Below are 16,244 nucleotides of genomic sequence, written 5' to 3'. Positions count from 1 at the left end.
ATTAGGTCGACGGATAAAGCAAGGAATGAGAAGGTTCTGAGCGGGATCAGAGAGGAATGAATGTGAATGTCGTGTGACTCAGGCCTCCTGTCTGGTAGACCTTTCGGCGGGTGCAAATCATTCGGTTTGATGTAACTTTGGCTATCTGCGCGTCGATGGGGATGAAACTAAGATGATTAGAACAACACAATATCCAGTCCGTGAGTGGATAATATCTCCAACCCAGCAGGGAATCGAACCCTGGCCCTTAGGATTGACATTCTATCGCGCTTACCACTCAGCTACCGGGCGCGGACATCGTAGAGGAAAAGAACGTAGAGAACACTGACAAGTAGCATAGACAGGATGATAGAACATCTGTCAAGACATCAGGGAATAACTTCCATGGTATTAGAGAGAGCTTTAGAGAGTGAAGGCGGTAGAGGAAGACAGAGATTGTAATACAATCGCCAAATAATTGAGCACGTAGATTGCAAGTGCTGCTCTGAGAATAAGAATTTGGCAACGTTACTTCTCAGTATAGCTTTGAAGACTACAAAAGACGTCGCCGAGCATTAAACTAAATAAGCGTTTTCTCACTCATTCTAAACTCATGCTCAACATTTTGTAAATCCGTAATGTGACTATAGCGTAGCTTGATGGAAACCTCTTCTCACTATCGCAGCTGCCACGATATAGTCAGGCACTTACTTTTTTCGTATGCGGTACGCTTTGACGAAATGCATTGTATCTATCTTTTATGTTTTCGTGTTGCTGTATATTCTACTTACGATGTCATGTATTAACCGAATTCGTGCATTATCCTAATTCTAGTCTTTCCCTTTTGTTCAAATTTAGGAATCACGATTGACAAAGAGCGTCATAAGGAAAATTGAATAGTAATTTGTTTTGACAACTACACAAGGTTGTTCAACTAATTTGAAAACTGTCACTCATCTCCAGATGCATTATCTATCTTACATTGTGTCTGCTTACTTCCATTTTATTTTCCGTGCAAGTGGGAAAGATGTGAACAATTGTTTTTCTTATGCATTATTCTGAAAAAGTGGAGTTTCATACAATCTATCTGTTGGTTTCAGGCCCAAGATTTCACCAACGCTGTTTCTTCACGGTGAGCGGTAAGTACTACAACATGTTACAATTTGTTCATTGTCTGCTGTTTGGGCAGAGATACGTTGAGATGCACAACGTAATTGCTGAATATGTCTAGAAGTGTGAGCTTTCAGGGACGTGAAGAAGAGAATCTGCGGTTCGCTTATATTGGGCAAATCCTTCAGTTAATAATTTTTCATTGTTAGCTTTTTACAACTGTAAGAGTAGACATTACTTTTTGTTTTTACCTGTTTGACCTGATTGTATCTACTGCACTATTTATTCAAAATTAATACCTTACGTTGACTCAAGTGGAGCAGAATTCATGAAAAGTATCAGAGATACGACAAAGCTGAAATACAGTCGACATGGTACAACTTACGACTAGATCTGCTGAAAATGTAGGACATGCGGGAATAGGCGAGAGTATCCCTTTTCCTACCGAAATATACTGTGACATAAAAGTAATATGTTACATGAAGGTGAGACAATGAAGAAAAATTTGAAGAACGAAGTCACTCCACGACGACCCAGTTAAATTAGCTGACACTGCCTGCTCCGTTTCTTATGATTAATCTGGAGCGTTAAGTAAAGATTCAATTTTTATGACGTTTCGGCTGCTGTATCTATCTATTTCATCGAGTTCTTGGGGCGCCGACTCACTGTGAGGTAGGTTTTCAAAGGCCTGAGTTTCCATCCGATGATTGGGATGCCCGGAAAGTTGTAACAATTGGGAGTACTTGAGGCGACCAATTTGGATTTATTGTTAAAGACCTGCAATAATCACCGACTTCTTTATGGAGTTTATTTCAGTCATTAGCAAATGAACAGCACGGTGCCGACGCTTAAAGTATGGCCCAGTGTTGCTTACTACTCCCTCTAAGGACGTGTTATGCACCGAGATCGTTGGGGGGTTATTTATTTCCTATATAGCTCATCGGCTGCATCACTGGCAGTATAATTGGTTGCTGTTTATACATTTCTGGAAATTGAAATAAGAACACCGTGAATTCATTGTCCCAGGAAGGGGAAACTTTATTGACACATTCCTGGGGCCAGATACATCACATGATCACACTGACAGAACCACAGGCACATAGACACAGGCAACAGAGCATGCACAATGTCGGCACTAGTACAGTGTATATCCACCTTTCGCAGCAATGCACGCTGCTATTCTTCCATGGAGACGATCGTAGAGATGCTGGATGTAGTCCTGTGGAACGGCTTGCCTTGCCATTTCCACCTGACGCCTCAGTTGGACCAGCGTTCGTGCTGGACGTGCAGACCGCGTGAGACGACGCTTCATCCAGTCCCAAACATGCTCAATGGGGGACAGATACGGAGATCTTGCTGGCCAGGGTAGTTGACTTACACTTTCTAGAGCACGTTGGGTGGCACGGGATACAAGCGGACGTGCATTGTCCTGTTGGAACAGCAAGTTCCCTTGCCGGGCTAGGAATGGTAGAACGATGAGTTCGATGACGGTTTGGATGTACCGTGCACTGTTCAGTGTCCCCTCGACGATCACCAGAGGTGTACGGCCAGTGTAGGAGATCGCTCCCCACACCATGATGCCGGGTGTTGGCCCTGTATGCCTCGGTCGTATGCAGTCCTGATTGTGGCGCTCACCTGCACGGCGCCAAGCACGCATACCACCATCATTGGCACCAAGGCAGAAGCGACTCTCATCGCTGAAGACGACACGTCTGCATTCGTCCCTCCATTCACGCCTGTCGCGACACCACTGGAGGCGGGCTGCACGATGTTGGGGCGTGAGCGGAAGACGGCCTAACGGTGTGCGGGACCGTAGCCCAGCTTCATGGAGACGGTTGCGAATGGTCCTCGCCGATACCCCAGGAGCAACAGTGTCCCTAATTTGCTGGAAAGTGGCGGTGCGCTCCCCTACGGCAGTGCGTAGGATCCTACGGTCTTGGCGTGCATCCGTGCGTCGCTGCGGTCCGCTCCCAGGTCGACGGGCACGTGCACCTTCCGTCGACCACTGGCGACAACATCGATGTACTGTGGAGACCTCACGCCCCACGTGTTGAGCAATTCGGCGGTACATCCACCCGGCCTCCCGCATGCCTACTATACGCCCTCGCTCAAAGTCCGTTAACTGCACATACGGTTCACGTCCACGCTGTCGCGGCATGCTACCAGTGTTAAAGACTGCGATGGAGCTCCGTATGCCACGGCAAACTGGCTGACACTGACGGCGGCGGTGCACAAATGCTGCGCAGCTAGCGCCATTCGACGGCCAACACCGCGGTTCCTGGTGTGTCCGCTGTGCCGTGCGTGTGATCATTGCTTGCACAGCCCTCTCGCAGTGTCCGGAGCAAGTATGGTGGGTCTGACACACCGGTGTCAATGTGTTCTTTTTTCCATTTCCAGGAGTGTATTTAAGTTGTTAGTATTGTAGCTGACATATTTTGTACGTTTCAAAAATGTCTCTTGGAATCTAGAAATCTACCAAAGCGTTAAAGATAAGAGTTGCTCAAATTGCAGGTACAAGTAATATAAGTTTCATTGGCAATCTGCTCTCGTGACATGTTTATTTCGTACATTTTAAGAAACAGATTTCTATAGCTAGAATCGTGTTTTACTGTCATCACACATGCAAGTGCGAAGATAATTATCAGTAAACATTGCTTTCAGTAGATTGCCATCCGCCCCCGGAAGCTGAGTGGTCAGCGCGACAGAATGTCAATACTAAGGGCCCTGGTTCGATTCCCGGCTGGGTCGGAGATTTTCTCTGCTCAGGGATTGGGTGTTGTGATGTCCTAATCATCATAATTTCATCCCCGTCGACCCGCAAGTCGCCTAGGTGACGTCAAATCGAAAGACTTGCACCCGACGAGCGGTCTACCCGACGGGAGGCCCTAGTCACACGGCATTTTACAGTAGATTGCAAAGCCATTAAACGGTCATATTTGTTTTGTTTCGGTCCTAGTGTATGACGCGTCATATATGGTCCACTATTTTTCATGATTTAGCAAATTTATTTATTTATTTATTTTTTATTCCGGTATATTTAATCTAACCAAAAGTATCAGGTTCCCTAACGGAGTTACGTCGTACGTGTCGTCTGCATGTGAACCGTGTGAGCTTCGTTCTCGACGTCGCATTTCACTTGCTTGGGTACCCTATTTCCTGAGGCGAAGATCTGGGACCAGTCATATGTTTGCATAAACGAGGGAGGAAACCGCCTAAAAAGAACTTTTCAGATAGTTGGTGTATCAGACCAACTGTCAATCCCCCACTCAGGTCGATCCACCTTCCTGCCTCGCAGTCTAGTGTGCTGAGCGTTATGACATTCGAGCAGGTCGGAAACACCTCTTTTACGATGTTAGAAGTGAACAGAGAGTTGCTGTAATCGTATGGTAGTCTAGTTCGAGACTGAAGAATCGTCAGTCCCTTGTTGGCAATGGCGGGAGTTTATCAGTCAATTATTTCGACTTAATTTCAAGTGGCTTGTCGATGGTCATCAAAATGTTGAGTAGATTGCTTTGGAATTTTCACTGCAGACAGCTGTATTCGATTGCGTACTTCCTGCTCTTGCTAAAATGGCCATCTACCGCATAGAGTTTCCAGTCCACAATCAGATCTAGACAACAACTTTTCCTCGTAGTTGCGTTGGCCTCTCGCTTGATCACCGTAATTATCATAAAGCTAGTAACAGAAATGATGGACAGGTGGCCAGATTACAAAGCAGTGTAAAGCAGATTTGTGGGCACACTCAAATGTGCAGGTGCATGGAATAAAATACACTATTTCACAAAGAACTATCTCACTTAAGTAATTAATGCGTTAATACAAAACTTGGATGATAAAGCTTGTTTAAGGTGTTCAGTTCTGTTGAAGGTGATCCGTCCATCGAGTAGGGTTGTTAAGCTCGGCGGGTCCCCTTTGTGCTACTCGAGAGGAAACCCGGCATTGGGTTTCACCTCCTCCCTTCTCTCACAATGGTCATGCAACGTGAACATAACACTGCACTATATACACAATAATCGCATCTGCTATACTCACCTACAGTCTCCAAATACACATACGGCGTAACTCACATATCCGTAAAGAATGGAGTCTCTGGGCTAACAAGAGAACCCTCCATACTGTAAATCACGGATTTTGATGCGCTCCAAATATGTTGTAGTACCTGGATATCCGGTTTTTTAGCGACGGGCCTTGGGTTGTGAGAAAATCAATTTTGAAGTTCTTTGCACGCTTTGTATACCGTAACATTACATATGTTCCGAGCAAGTCAGCGTAGTGCAGCGATAAAAGTTCACGGCTACCGCCGTGGAGGTACCGTGTTCGAATTCTGCTCCCATATTTTTATGTATGTAAGAACCGCCCGGAAAATTTGGTCCTAACATTCAAAAACGATTAGACGAATTAACTGGGAAATATAGAAATGTAGTCGTGTTCTGCACGAAGTCCGGGAAGCTCACGAAACTGGTGTACGAAGAACTTTTGCATACTGTAATTCTTCCGACGTGGGCCAGAATTCTTTTTTTCTACATTATCGATTCGTGGGGAGGGCGAACCGATTCAACTTTGCCATCCCTGAGATGTTTATTTTTACCGACAGGTGGAAAATCTTCACGGAAGTTATTCAGAATGCTCCCGACTTGATGAAAAACAATAGAGAGATCGCTTCTAGGGAAGATTTGGTAAAATTACATTCGCTAATCCTACATCAGTGCAGCGCAACTAATTCTGAAAGCATGATTAGACACGCAAGGTTCGCATCGAAAATAACCGATGAAACAGAAATGTTTTTGAATGCAAAAGAATTGTGTTTCCCGGTATCGCTCATGAAGAAACCGTGCGCCTGCAAGAAGGTTGGTTTCATAAAATGCGCGTGAGCTGCGAAAATTTGTGCCTCGGCTGTTTCTTTGATAAGTATCACCCACAATATTGTTGTGGCACATCAAGCAATGTGGCAGATGGAAAATAAGATTTTGTAATATTGTATGACAGAAATAATTAATTATTGGATATAACTGTATAATTTCGCACACCTTATACTGGTTGTTGATACTTTTTGAAATAAAATTGAAAAATTCGGTAGATTTTGAAAAAAAAAGTACACGAACAAGATTCTTACACGGTACCTTCAGCGCGGTAGCCTTTATCACTGCGTTACGCTATCTGTGAATACATATAATCTTACCGGTATACAAGACACGCAATGAACTTCAAATTCGATTTCCTCAAGAACTTAGGTCTCTCGCTAAAAAACCGGATAACCTGGTGCTCAGGGTAAGTGCCTCTACAATATACTTGGAGCGCATTAAATCCGTAATTTACAGTACAGAGGGTCCTCTTGTAAGAGAAAAATACCCTTTCCGACAGGCGGCCTAACCCACCCTTGGGATGTTCCTGCCAAAAAATACCATTCGACGCTCACATGTGGTATAATTTGCTGTTTAATACGCCAAACAAGCGCAAGGAGGTTTAGAGACGGAAGGAGATCAATGAGAATTACGAACTGCCGAAACAGTTACAAGTTCCTCTAAAGCTCACATGTTAGTAGAATTGCAGTCTAACACACACAGTGTCGACACTCCTGTACGTTTTTCTTACAGACGGTGACCAGAGTGCGTGAAGCACACAGTAAGCTACACTACTGAATACGATGGCCGGTGAATGCGAACAGTATAGTTTACAGAGATTTTTGATTTAATTCGTATAGATGGGATTGTGATACCGTAGTGAACTGCAGACATAACAAAAAGGAAACAATTTTTGTTGTCGGATATAAGGGTTGCTTGTTGTGCAAAACACAGTTTTTTTCACAAGATCCAAAGAGGTTTCAGCACCTTTGTGTCATGCTAAATGCGTTTTCTTTATTTAATTATATGATGTACAGTAATAGACAGAAAGTCCTGAAGGACTTCATAATTTAAAATTATGATTTAAAAAAGAAACACTCACTGAGTATGCCGGAAATGTGCAGAATCATGTTTCGCTCCATACAAAAAACACAGTTTTGCATAACGGAATAACCCTACATCCAGCAGCTTTTATCTGCAAACACCGCTAATGGGAGAGCAGCAAAATCTGATGTTGAAAATTTATGATATTTTACAGGTTTTGCTAAGGGCCACAAGTGGTATGAAATAGTTCATTACAGGACTGTTTAGTTACGATTTACTTGTAATCTACAGCCCTTTGCAGAAGAATAACCATTCTATTTAAGAACAAGAAATAGGTAGTAAACACCAACAGAAATGATAGACTGTTGACACACGTCACAGATCTACATTATAATGTGAAGTTTCGTTCATTACACTTCTAAACAAATCATTTCACGAATGCTTTAAAAAATAGGAAACTGGTACTGAACACAGTACCTGTATTATTTAACGTACCAAATAAGCCCTTATAACTGTAGCGAAGGGAAATACTACCACAAAAGCATGGTAATAAAACGGCAAGAAACATAACTTTTCCGTCACTGAAAAGAAATCGTTAGAAAATTGTTGCTGTTTCAGAGCCAGAAATATCAAACTTATTCAACAGTCTTTTCATGAAGTACTTACATTAAACAAGTATTCGTGCATTGTAAAGTCGAGTGATCTACAAGCGTCAGCTGATATTTAGACTTTGTGGGAAACAGTTGCGTGTCAAAGAAAGTACCAATCGCAAGAACAGTTAGCAATTGAGGTATATGTTTATTATAGATTAAATACTGTACTTATATCGTCTTGGTTTCAATGGGACCAGTTGCCATTTCCAGAGAACTTCTTCATGAAAAGAAATTGCCGCTGATGTCACTGCATCCATGAGGTTTGGCTTGGCTTACTTTCATTTTACTGTTATAACGTCTCTTATACACATTCTACTAACACTTGGGACGCAGAAATGTAATAATTATTAAGTAAGAAAGACCTAAAGAGGAACAGTAATCTTATAGTACATGTGGCATTAAGTGGCAAACGGTTTCCTTGTCGCAAAGGGCGCCAGTGTGTTCTCAGTTGTTGCTGGCTAACAATTTCCGCAGCATTGAGTGTCGTCACTATAAATGTTCGACTATGGTAGAACCTGGGACATGCTTCCGAGGTTACATAGCCTCCACAAAATTGGCTAATAGTAACTACAAACCCCCGACCCCGCAGACCTATATGACAATCCTTGTATAGAATCACTTGCGCCATGACTCCTGTGTAACGGTCCAGTGGCACCTGTCGTGCAGTTCTAGACAGTGGCCCCTCCTCCGGAAAGTCATAACACGCCGCTAGAGTAGCTCGGTGCTCCACTCACGACTTTTATGTACTCGACCAGACATTTCCCTAGCAACGCTCATGTTTGTTTTATGAGGGCCGCTTCCTCCGCCCCCGCCAACCCGGACAGCGGGCATAAAACCTGTCTGAGCTAGCACTAGACGGGGCGTTAGCTAGTCGCGGCACGCAGGCGAGCGGGTCAACGGCAGTAGTTAATTCCATAGTATCGCAGCAGGGAGTGCCGCCGCGCAGGGGGCGGCTTTACGGCGGCTCGCGACCACTGACCCCGCACCGAGATAAAGAGCACGCTTCCATCTTCCAATCAGAAGCCGCGTACTTTCTGCCACAAGTCGGCCGCAATAAAGTTCCCAGAAGCGCCGTATTTTCCAAAGCAGAAGTTATAGCCGTTACCGTCACGCCACGTTGCCTGACTTTAACAAACTCCGCGAGGAAGAAATAAACTTTATCAATGCCGTCTTGATTTCGACTGTTACACCTCCGTCGTCTGTCTGTTAAGTTGGCAGCCCGGCAGCTTAAACCGATTATGGCGCGCTTCCGCGTATTCTACAGGGACGGCGACCTCCCAAGTGTTTCGCCTTGATCCGTGACATCTCCGACGAAGCTTCACAATAGTGTACTGATGAAACATCTAATACGAGATCTCATCTTGAACAGACGTCGGTGCCAAAATGAAGAATAGCGCCTAAGAATATTATGATTTGTATTATTTAACATCAGTTATACATCGATTAGTAACTCTCAGAGGAAGAATGTACAGCAGAAAGCTAACGGATGAGAATACCAGAAATAACACAAATAGCATTCTGCTTTTTCACTGAGATATGCACCGACGCCTATGCAGAGCTACGCTGATGAACCGAGAAACCCCTGTTCATTGCGACATTGAGCGCTGCATGGCGGCGTTGCGGGCACGTAACCGACGAGTATCACGGAGTTTGCAAAGCTAGTAAGCTGCTCCGGTGCTACTATAGTGAACGTTTTAGGAAATCTGTTGAAAAACAACGGGTAGGAGGAAAGGTGGTGGACGTCCAAACCTCTTCACTAAAGGCGAAGGTCGGAGGCGTGTCCTCTTCGCAAAGTAGGCGGCGACCTGTGGGAAATCGGGCAACAATGTACACTGCTGGAGCAGGATCGGCATTCTGAGTACCCTGTTGGGCACACTTCCTTGAACATGCTTAGCGGCAGACGACTTCCCCTCGTTCTTCATCCACCACGTGTTCCTTACTTCATAGATTTTTCGGAGAACTTCCAAGTTGCTTCTAAGTCCACCTAATTTTCAACACCCTTCCACAGCATAACATGTTAACCTTTCGTTTCTCTTCTTTCCTTATTTCCCACGGACCATCATTAACGACCATGCAATATTCACCTCCAGATGTACATTCTCAGAAATTCCTCCCTAAAATTAAGTCCAATAGTCCATAGTTGCAGACTACTCTTGATCGAGAATGCCCTTTTTGTTTGAGTTAATGCTTTTATATTCTCCTTGATTCGTCCGTCACATGCTGTTTTGTTTCCAAGCCAGAAAAATTTCTTCGTCTACTTCACCCTCTTCTGCTTTTAAATTTATAGTTACTCTCATTTCTGGTATTTCTCGTTACTTTTGTTACTGTCTTCGGTTTACTCTCAATCCAAATGCTGTACTCATCAGACTCTTTATTCATTTCGTATCCCGTAATTCTTCATCCCCTTCTGTGTGGATAGCAATGTAATGAGCGAATCGAATTATTATGTTTTCACCCTGAATTTTAATGTCACTCTTTATTTCCGTCATGGTTTCTTCGATATATTGGCGGAAGAATGTATGTTGGTCTTACGCCTTCTTTAATCCGATTGTTTCGTTCTTGATATTACAATCTTTGTTGCTTCCTCTTGATTTCAGCACTTGTAGTACATCACCTGTCGTTTCTTTTAGCTTACCCTTCTATTTCTCAGAATTTAGTGTATCTTACACCAAATTACATTGTCGAAAGCTTTTTCTAGGTTGAAAACATATCCTGATTTGTCTTAAGTCATCCTTCCGCAATTAATGGCAACGTCAGACCTACCCCTCTGGTGCCCACAACTTTAAGAAAGCCAAACTGGTTTTCGCGTAAGAGACCCTTCGTTCACTTTGCTATGCTTCTATTCTTTATACTTGTCAGTAACTTGGATGAGTGAATGGTTAAGCAGATTGTGCTGCAGCTTCCGCAGTTATCTGGTCTTGATATCTTCGGAACAGTACCAACGACATTTTCCCGAAAGTTTGAAGGTATGCATCCAGTCTCACAGGTTCTACACACCAACTTGAATAATCGTTCGGGTATCAAAATCTCTTCCAAATCGACTTCCAGTTCTTGTATCACGTCAGCAGACAATTTCTGCCCCTCGTAGAGGCCTTCAGTTCTTTCCCACTACCCGCTTCCTCTACATTCAGCAGCGGAATTCCTCCACCACCCCTAATGCTGACACCTGTTACATCGATTGGTAGTGGAAATGACTATCTAATATTTATCTACTACGTGTTACAAATTATGAGAGTCAAAATGAAATAACTACATGACGATATAAATTTTGGGTGAAAAACCTGGTATGAGTGTGCTTAGAACACAAAGTCCTGACACAGACTTCCAGATACTGGGACGGTGTCATCAAAGAAGCCATAGAGATCAGACAGAGTAACGGAGCCACAACTAAATCATGACAGCGGTTACACCCTTAGCAAGGTATGGGAACCCGCGATCACCCGGATTAAGAAGAAAGAGGATATTTCCCAGACTCCGGGGGAGAAGGGAAGAATAACGAGAGCGGTACCGGCAGACCCTCTTAAACTAGAAGACCTAGGACGCAGCGCCCAGACGGCGGGAGAACGGACGCTGTACCTGGACCGCGCGCGGGGCGCGGACTGCACCGACCCACAGGTAGCGACCGAGGGAGGAGCGGGAGGGGGATTGTCCTGTATATACATAGCGCCGGCCCACCGCCGGTCAGTACATCAGCGCACCTGATGATGGCAACGTTTCCGATTGCCGAAATATTGTATCCTATACACACTCATATCAAGCTGTTCACCCGAGATTTATTTCGTCATAAAATACGCCTGGAGAAATTGAAGAATCAAATTCATGCCACAACAGATGCCAAATACAAAGCGTGACTTGACACTTTACACTAAAAATAGTGAGTAGTTGCCTTCACTTCTTGGAAAAGAACGTTGCTCCGCAGCTCACGGGTAGCCATTTACATATGGTCCTTGTTGACCACCGACTTCAACACTACATACAAAGTACACGCTGCTCACCTGAAGAAAGATTGCCTTAGAATTTGGCCAATCTGTAAGCTAACATGCTCCGATGCAATGAAATTCCTTCCTACTGCACATTGAAGATACGTAATATTTTAACAACGCACTTCCAGCTAGGAGATAAAAATTAAACAAGTATGACTGGGAATAAGCTTCAGATAACGTTTCATAAAATAACTAAAATGTGCTCCATCACGTAACTTTCAAACAGCAATACAACCACACCTAATATTCAATTAACTAACAACAACAAAATTATTGCTTGAAAATATTTATGACGGATACATTAACACTCTCTGCCCACCCATGAAGTCCAGAGGTAAGTGCATTAATCACAGAAAGCAACTCGTGCCCAGTACACAACTCCTTACAAATGGCCAATGTACCACTCACACTCGACACCAACTCTGTGTTCCATCGTACAACTGCTTCCAGTGCTTAACTAACTACGTTCGCAGTGACTGGAACCAACATGGGGTGGCGCCACGTTCGAGCTCTGTTCTAGGCTACTCGTACAGGCAAACGCTATGAGTTTAGAAACAGACCCAGGACCACCCATACGAAGTCTGAAAGCCTTGAAAAGGAGACACTCCAGAAACATTTTACAATTAAAGAGCCTTAGTTAGAGAACAGTCGGAATGTATCACTTGCATTCCGCATGTGGCTGAATGGAGTGAATCAGCCCAAGACATATTCCCTCATGCAAATTCGACTCTCTACAACAAATTCATCAACGTTTTCGTTGAGAGACGTGGTTTCGTACATCAACAGCGCAGTGGGCTTTGCCACATTCCAGAGCACATTTTATCAAACGACGTGCTGCAGGTGATACCGCAATCAGTAAAACGACTACGCCATCTCTCTTCCCATTTTGTATAACTGATACCTGAGCTGTCACTCTTTTTCCGTCTCCAGCAGTAGTTTACTACTCCGCCAGGCAACCTTCCCTTTGGGAGACTCAAAGCAGGCCACATTGCCGGTCATTCTTGCCTTCCTCCTCGTCTTCGCCACGAATGTGGCGCCACAGCTCTAAGCCAAAGACACCAAACGTCTCCCGGCAACGAAAATATGTCACGGGACGGTCTACACCTTTACTTTTTATACTATAGAAAATTTTTCCGACTTTTCTGTATAGTCCTTCCTGTATAAGTCCTTCCGACAAGCATTTCCTTTATGATATCTTTTCAGTTTTCCTGCAGCCATTTCACCTTATCTCCCCTGTGTTTCTTGTTTATTGTATTCCTAAATGCTTAACATTGATTTATTGTTGTCCTTGCGTGAGCATTTTTGTACTTCCTTCGTTCGATAAACCGTATTTTTCTGTTACCCTGACTTTTCTCACATTTAACCTCCTTTTCCCTACATTTTTTCTTTCCGACTTCTATTCTTGCGCTTTTTGGAGATGTCCGTTCCTCTTCCAATGAACTACTTACTGATATATTAAAACTGCTTACTGAAATATTCACTATCCCATTATCTACAGCCACAGAGAACATCAGCCGCGTCTCTTCATTCTTTATTATACCGGTAACCCACCTTTTGCGCATTGATTCTTCATGCCTACTTAAATTTCAGCCCAGTCGTCATTGTTTTTTAAATGTGATCTAAATCTGAATCTGCCCTGGGTACGCCCTACAGTCCGATTTCGGAATCTAACTCATCATGATGTAATGTAACTGAAGTTTTCCCGTATCTTGATCATTACTCCTCTCCCATTCCTAGTACCGAGCCCACATACTCCTGTAACGCCATCTTTAAATACTTCCCGTACGACAATTCTCCAATCCTCTCTGATAACTAGATTATCATCTCCCTTTATCTACTGAGGTATCCATTCAATGGCCTCAAATACTCTTAAACATTTAAATGACTAAAATCCTTCTCTAACTACTACACTACCGTAAGCGTAATATATTTCCAGCATTCAGCTTCATTCTTTTCTGCGTCTTGCTGCTATATCACTGGGAGCATGTGTTGTGAAATGCCTCTGTTTATCACGCACGGGCATCATACGTCACAGTACCTGAAAAACACATTGAAATTTAAATAAAACCTATATACAATTTTAATTTTCGTGTGCTTAATGAATATCTGATTTGTTTTCGGTGTTACAGGAGAGGTGTTATTAAAGGCGAAAGAGTTTTTGCTGACGCTCTTGGGCCATGTGCGTACAAGTAGCGCAGTATTTCTACAAGGCGTCTACTCACCGTCGTTTGAAGCTGTCTGTTGTTCAAGGTTATCACAGTAAACATCCCTTTAACGACGTGGGCACTAGAGATCGAGTACAAGAGAGGATACTGAAAAGAAAACCAACAGTTGTTCTTAATAGATTTAGAGAAACAGGAAAAGAAAACCTACATCAGGACAGGCGGACGAAGACTCGGATTCTGCTCCATTGGAATACAAGACCTCAGTGCTGATCGCTGTGTGCTGTTTGCTCTACTACTTCTCTCACTCGCCCAAGATTGATTTGACTCCTAAGGTAGAACTCTAATTTACGTTACATTGCCAGCAGAATAAAGCATTTCAACAACACGATTAGAAAATATTGTTCCCACTTTCGATAATTTAGGTCTGTTTCCATCTCTTATACAATCCACATCTCGCTCTGTAGCGAAAAGATTGGGAAACTCGTCAATAGCACTTTTAATCTTCTCTGTATATTCACTCTGTGCACTATCCCAAGTGTAATAAGAACACACAGTATTTTCTTAATGTTCAACTAACTATATCGTTAATTTGCTGTAATATTACATTCGTCAGCAAAGTTTATTTGCTGCTTGGTAAAATCAAGCTGATACTCCAAACAGGCATCCTATACTTAAAAGCTTGTTTAGTTCTTATTCTCGCATTGGTGTCTCCCACTGTACAGGTGCAAGTACACATAAACAAATAAAAAATAAAAATAAAAAGGAAGAAGAAACAATTTCATATGGTGCTTTTAATGTTTCATGAGTGTATAATTATATTATGGTAATAATCTTCTCTGGATAGCCATCTTTGTCGTCTTCTACATTACAGTCTATCTAGCAGAATGCTGCAGTACTATATGACACTGTCAGTTCAATACAGCAGATAAATTGGTGAATGAATGTTAAACATTAATAGCATTTATATAGTTTCCTGCAAAGCAAACGCCAAAATTTCTTCATCCTGTCACTATCAGTCTGTCACGATCCTAGAGTCCACCCAAATAGGAAAACAATATCTGTTTGTGTTAGGAGGAAGTGTCTACCCGCGCTCATAAAACATGTAGAGGTTTCTCAACATAGAAACCCATACTGACACCTGACCGTGCGGACTAACAATACATAGTATAATAGTGGATCGACAGACAGTGATGTATTTGTCCTCTGCTCAGGCCCACTAACTAAAATTAATCATGAACTTAGCATTATGGAAACACAAGCAACAGGACCGAATTGTTAGCAGCAAAGAATAACGTGGCTGTTCGAATTCTGTGAGACCAGAGCACCATGAAAGGAAGGATTGAGATACCCAAATCTAAAACCCTATTTAAATTATTCCGGTTATTCCTAGAAGAAAATCCATTAATTATTTTAGTGTCAGTAAACCATTTTCCACCCTCAACAATGCATGCTTTTTCTTTCTGGTAACGTTAATATAACTCTGTAAACTGACCTATTTGAAATATAATATGATTAAGAAACATAAATAACTGCTAATGGGAAAAATAAACCGAGATTGGACTAGTTCATGTCTTCAAAGAACACATAGCACTACGAAATACGCAATTCAGGTTCTATGATTTTAGAATGAGTGTTATATACTTCAATAATTCGTTTCCATTACCTAAGTATAAATACAGACATGCGGATTATAACTGGCAGCATATCTGGGAAATGAAAGTTATTAATATCTAAGTACTGCTTTATCTCTGCAATGTTCACTGCGCCCCTTAAAGCGCTCCCTTAATCGAAGCAATTTTAAAGTTATTACAGCCGTATGTACACTGTTTCCAGAGAACATCAAAGCTATTAATCTCTAAGGCAAGCAGTTTTGTGTAAGAGAAAATTTCATATGAAATGAACATCTCTGGCTTAACTGCTATGTGGTTACTGTTTGAAATATAATATGATTAAGAAACATAAATAACTGCTAATGGGAAAAATAAACCGAGATTGGACTAGTTCATGTCTTCAAAGAACACATAGCACTACGAAATACGCAATTCAGGTTCTATGATTTAAGAATGGGTGTTATATACTTCAATAATTCGTTTCCATTACCTAAGTATAAATACAGACATGCGGATTGTAACTGGCAGCATATCTGGGAAGTGAAAGTTATTAATATCTATGTACTGCTTTATCTCTGCAATGTTCACTGCACCCCTTAAAGCGCTCCCTTAATCGAAGCAATTTTAAAGTTATTACAGCCGTATGCACACTGTTTCCAGAGAACATCAAAAGCTATTAATCTCTAAGGCAAGCAGTTTTGTGTAAGAGAAAATTTCATATGAAATGAACATCTCTGGCTCAACTGCTATGTGGTTATGTTAATTCTGTTAATGTTCTATAACTTTAAGAGTACTCCTGTATTTAAAATCAATACTGTTGATCACAGATACGGTATAGCAACTTTCAGTCACATTCAGA

General features: G+C 42.5%; 1 long non-coding RNA gene across 1 annotated transcript in view; it reads left to right on the top strand.

The window, feature by feature from the left end:
• The first annotated feature begins 1,077 nt into the window (after window positions 1-1,077).
• The window catches only part of LOC126312789 (uncharacterized), a 528,546-nt gene continuing 513,379 nt past the window's right edge, over window positions 1,078-16,244 (top strand). The window contains exon 1 of the long non-coding RNA XR_007554815.1: window positions 1,078-1,118. This is a non-coding gene — a long non-coding RNA (uncharacterized LOC126312789). The remainder of the gene's footprint in view (window positions 1,119-16,244) is intronic.

Source organism: Schistocerca gregaria, chromosome 1 (assembly GCF_023897955.1).
Source record: "Schistocerca gregaria isolate iqSchGreg1 chromosome 1, iqSchGreg1.2, whole genome shotgun sequence".
Lineage (NCBI taxonomy): Eukaryota > Metazoa > Arthropoda > Insecta > Orthoptera > Acrididae > Schistocerca > Schistocerca gregaria.
This window is presented reverse-complemented; position numbering and strand designations above follow the sequence as displayed.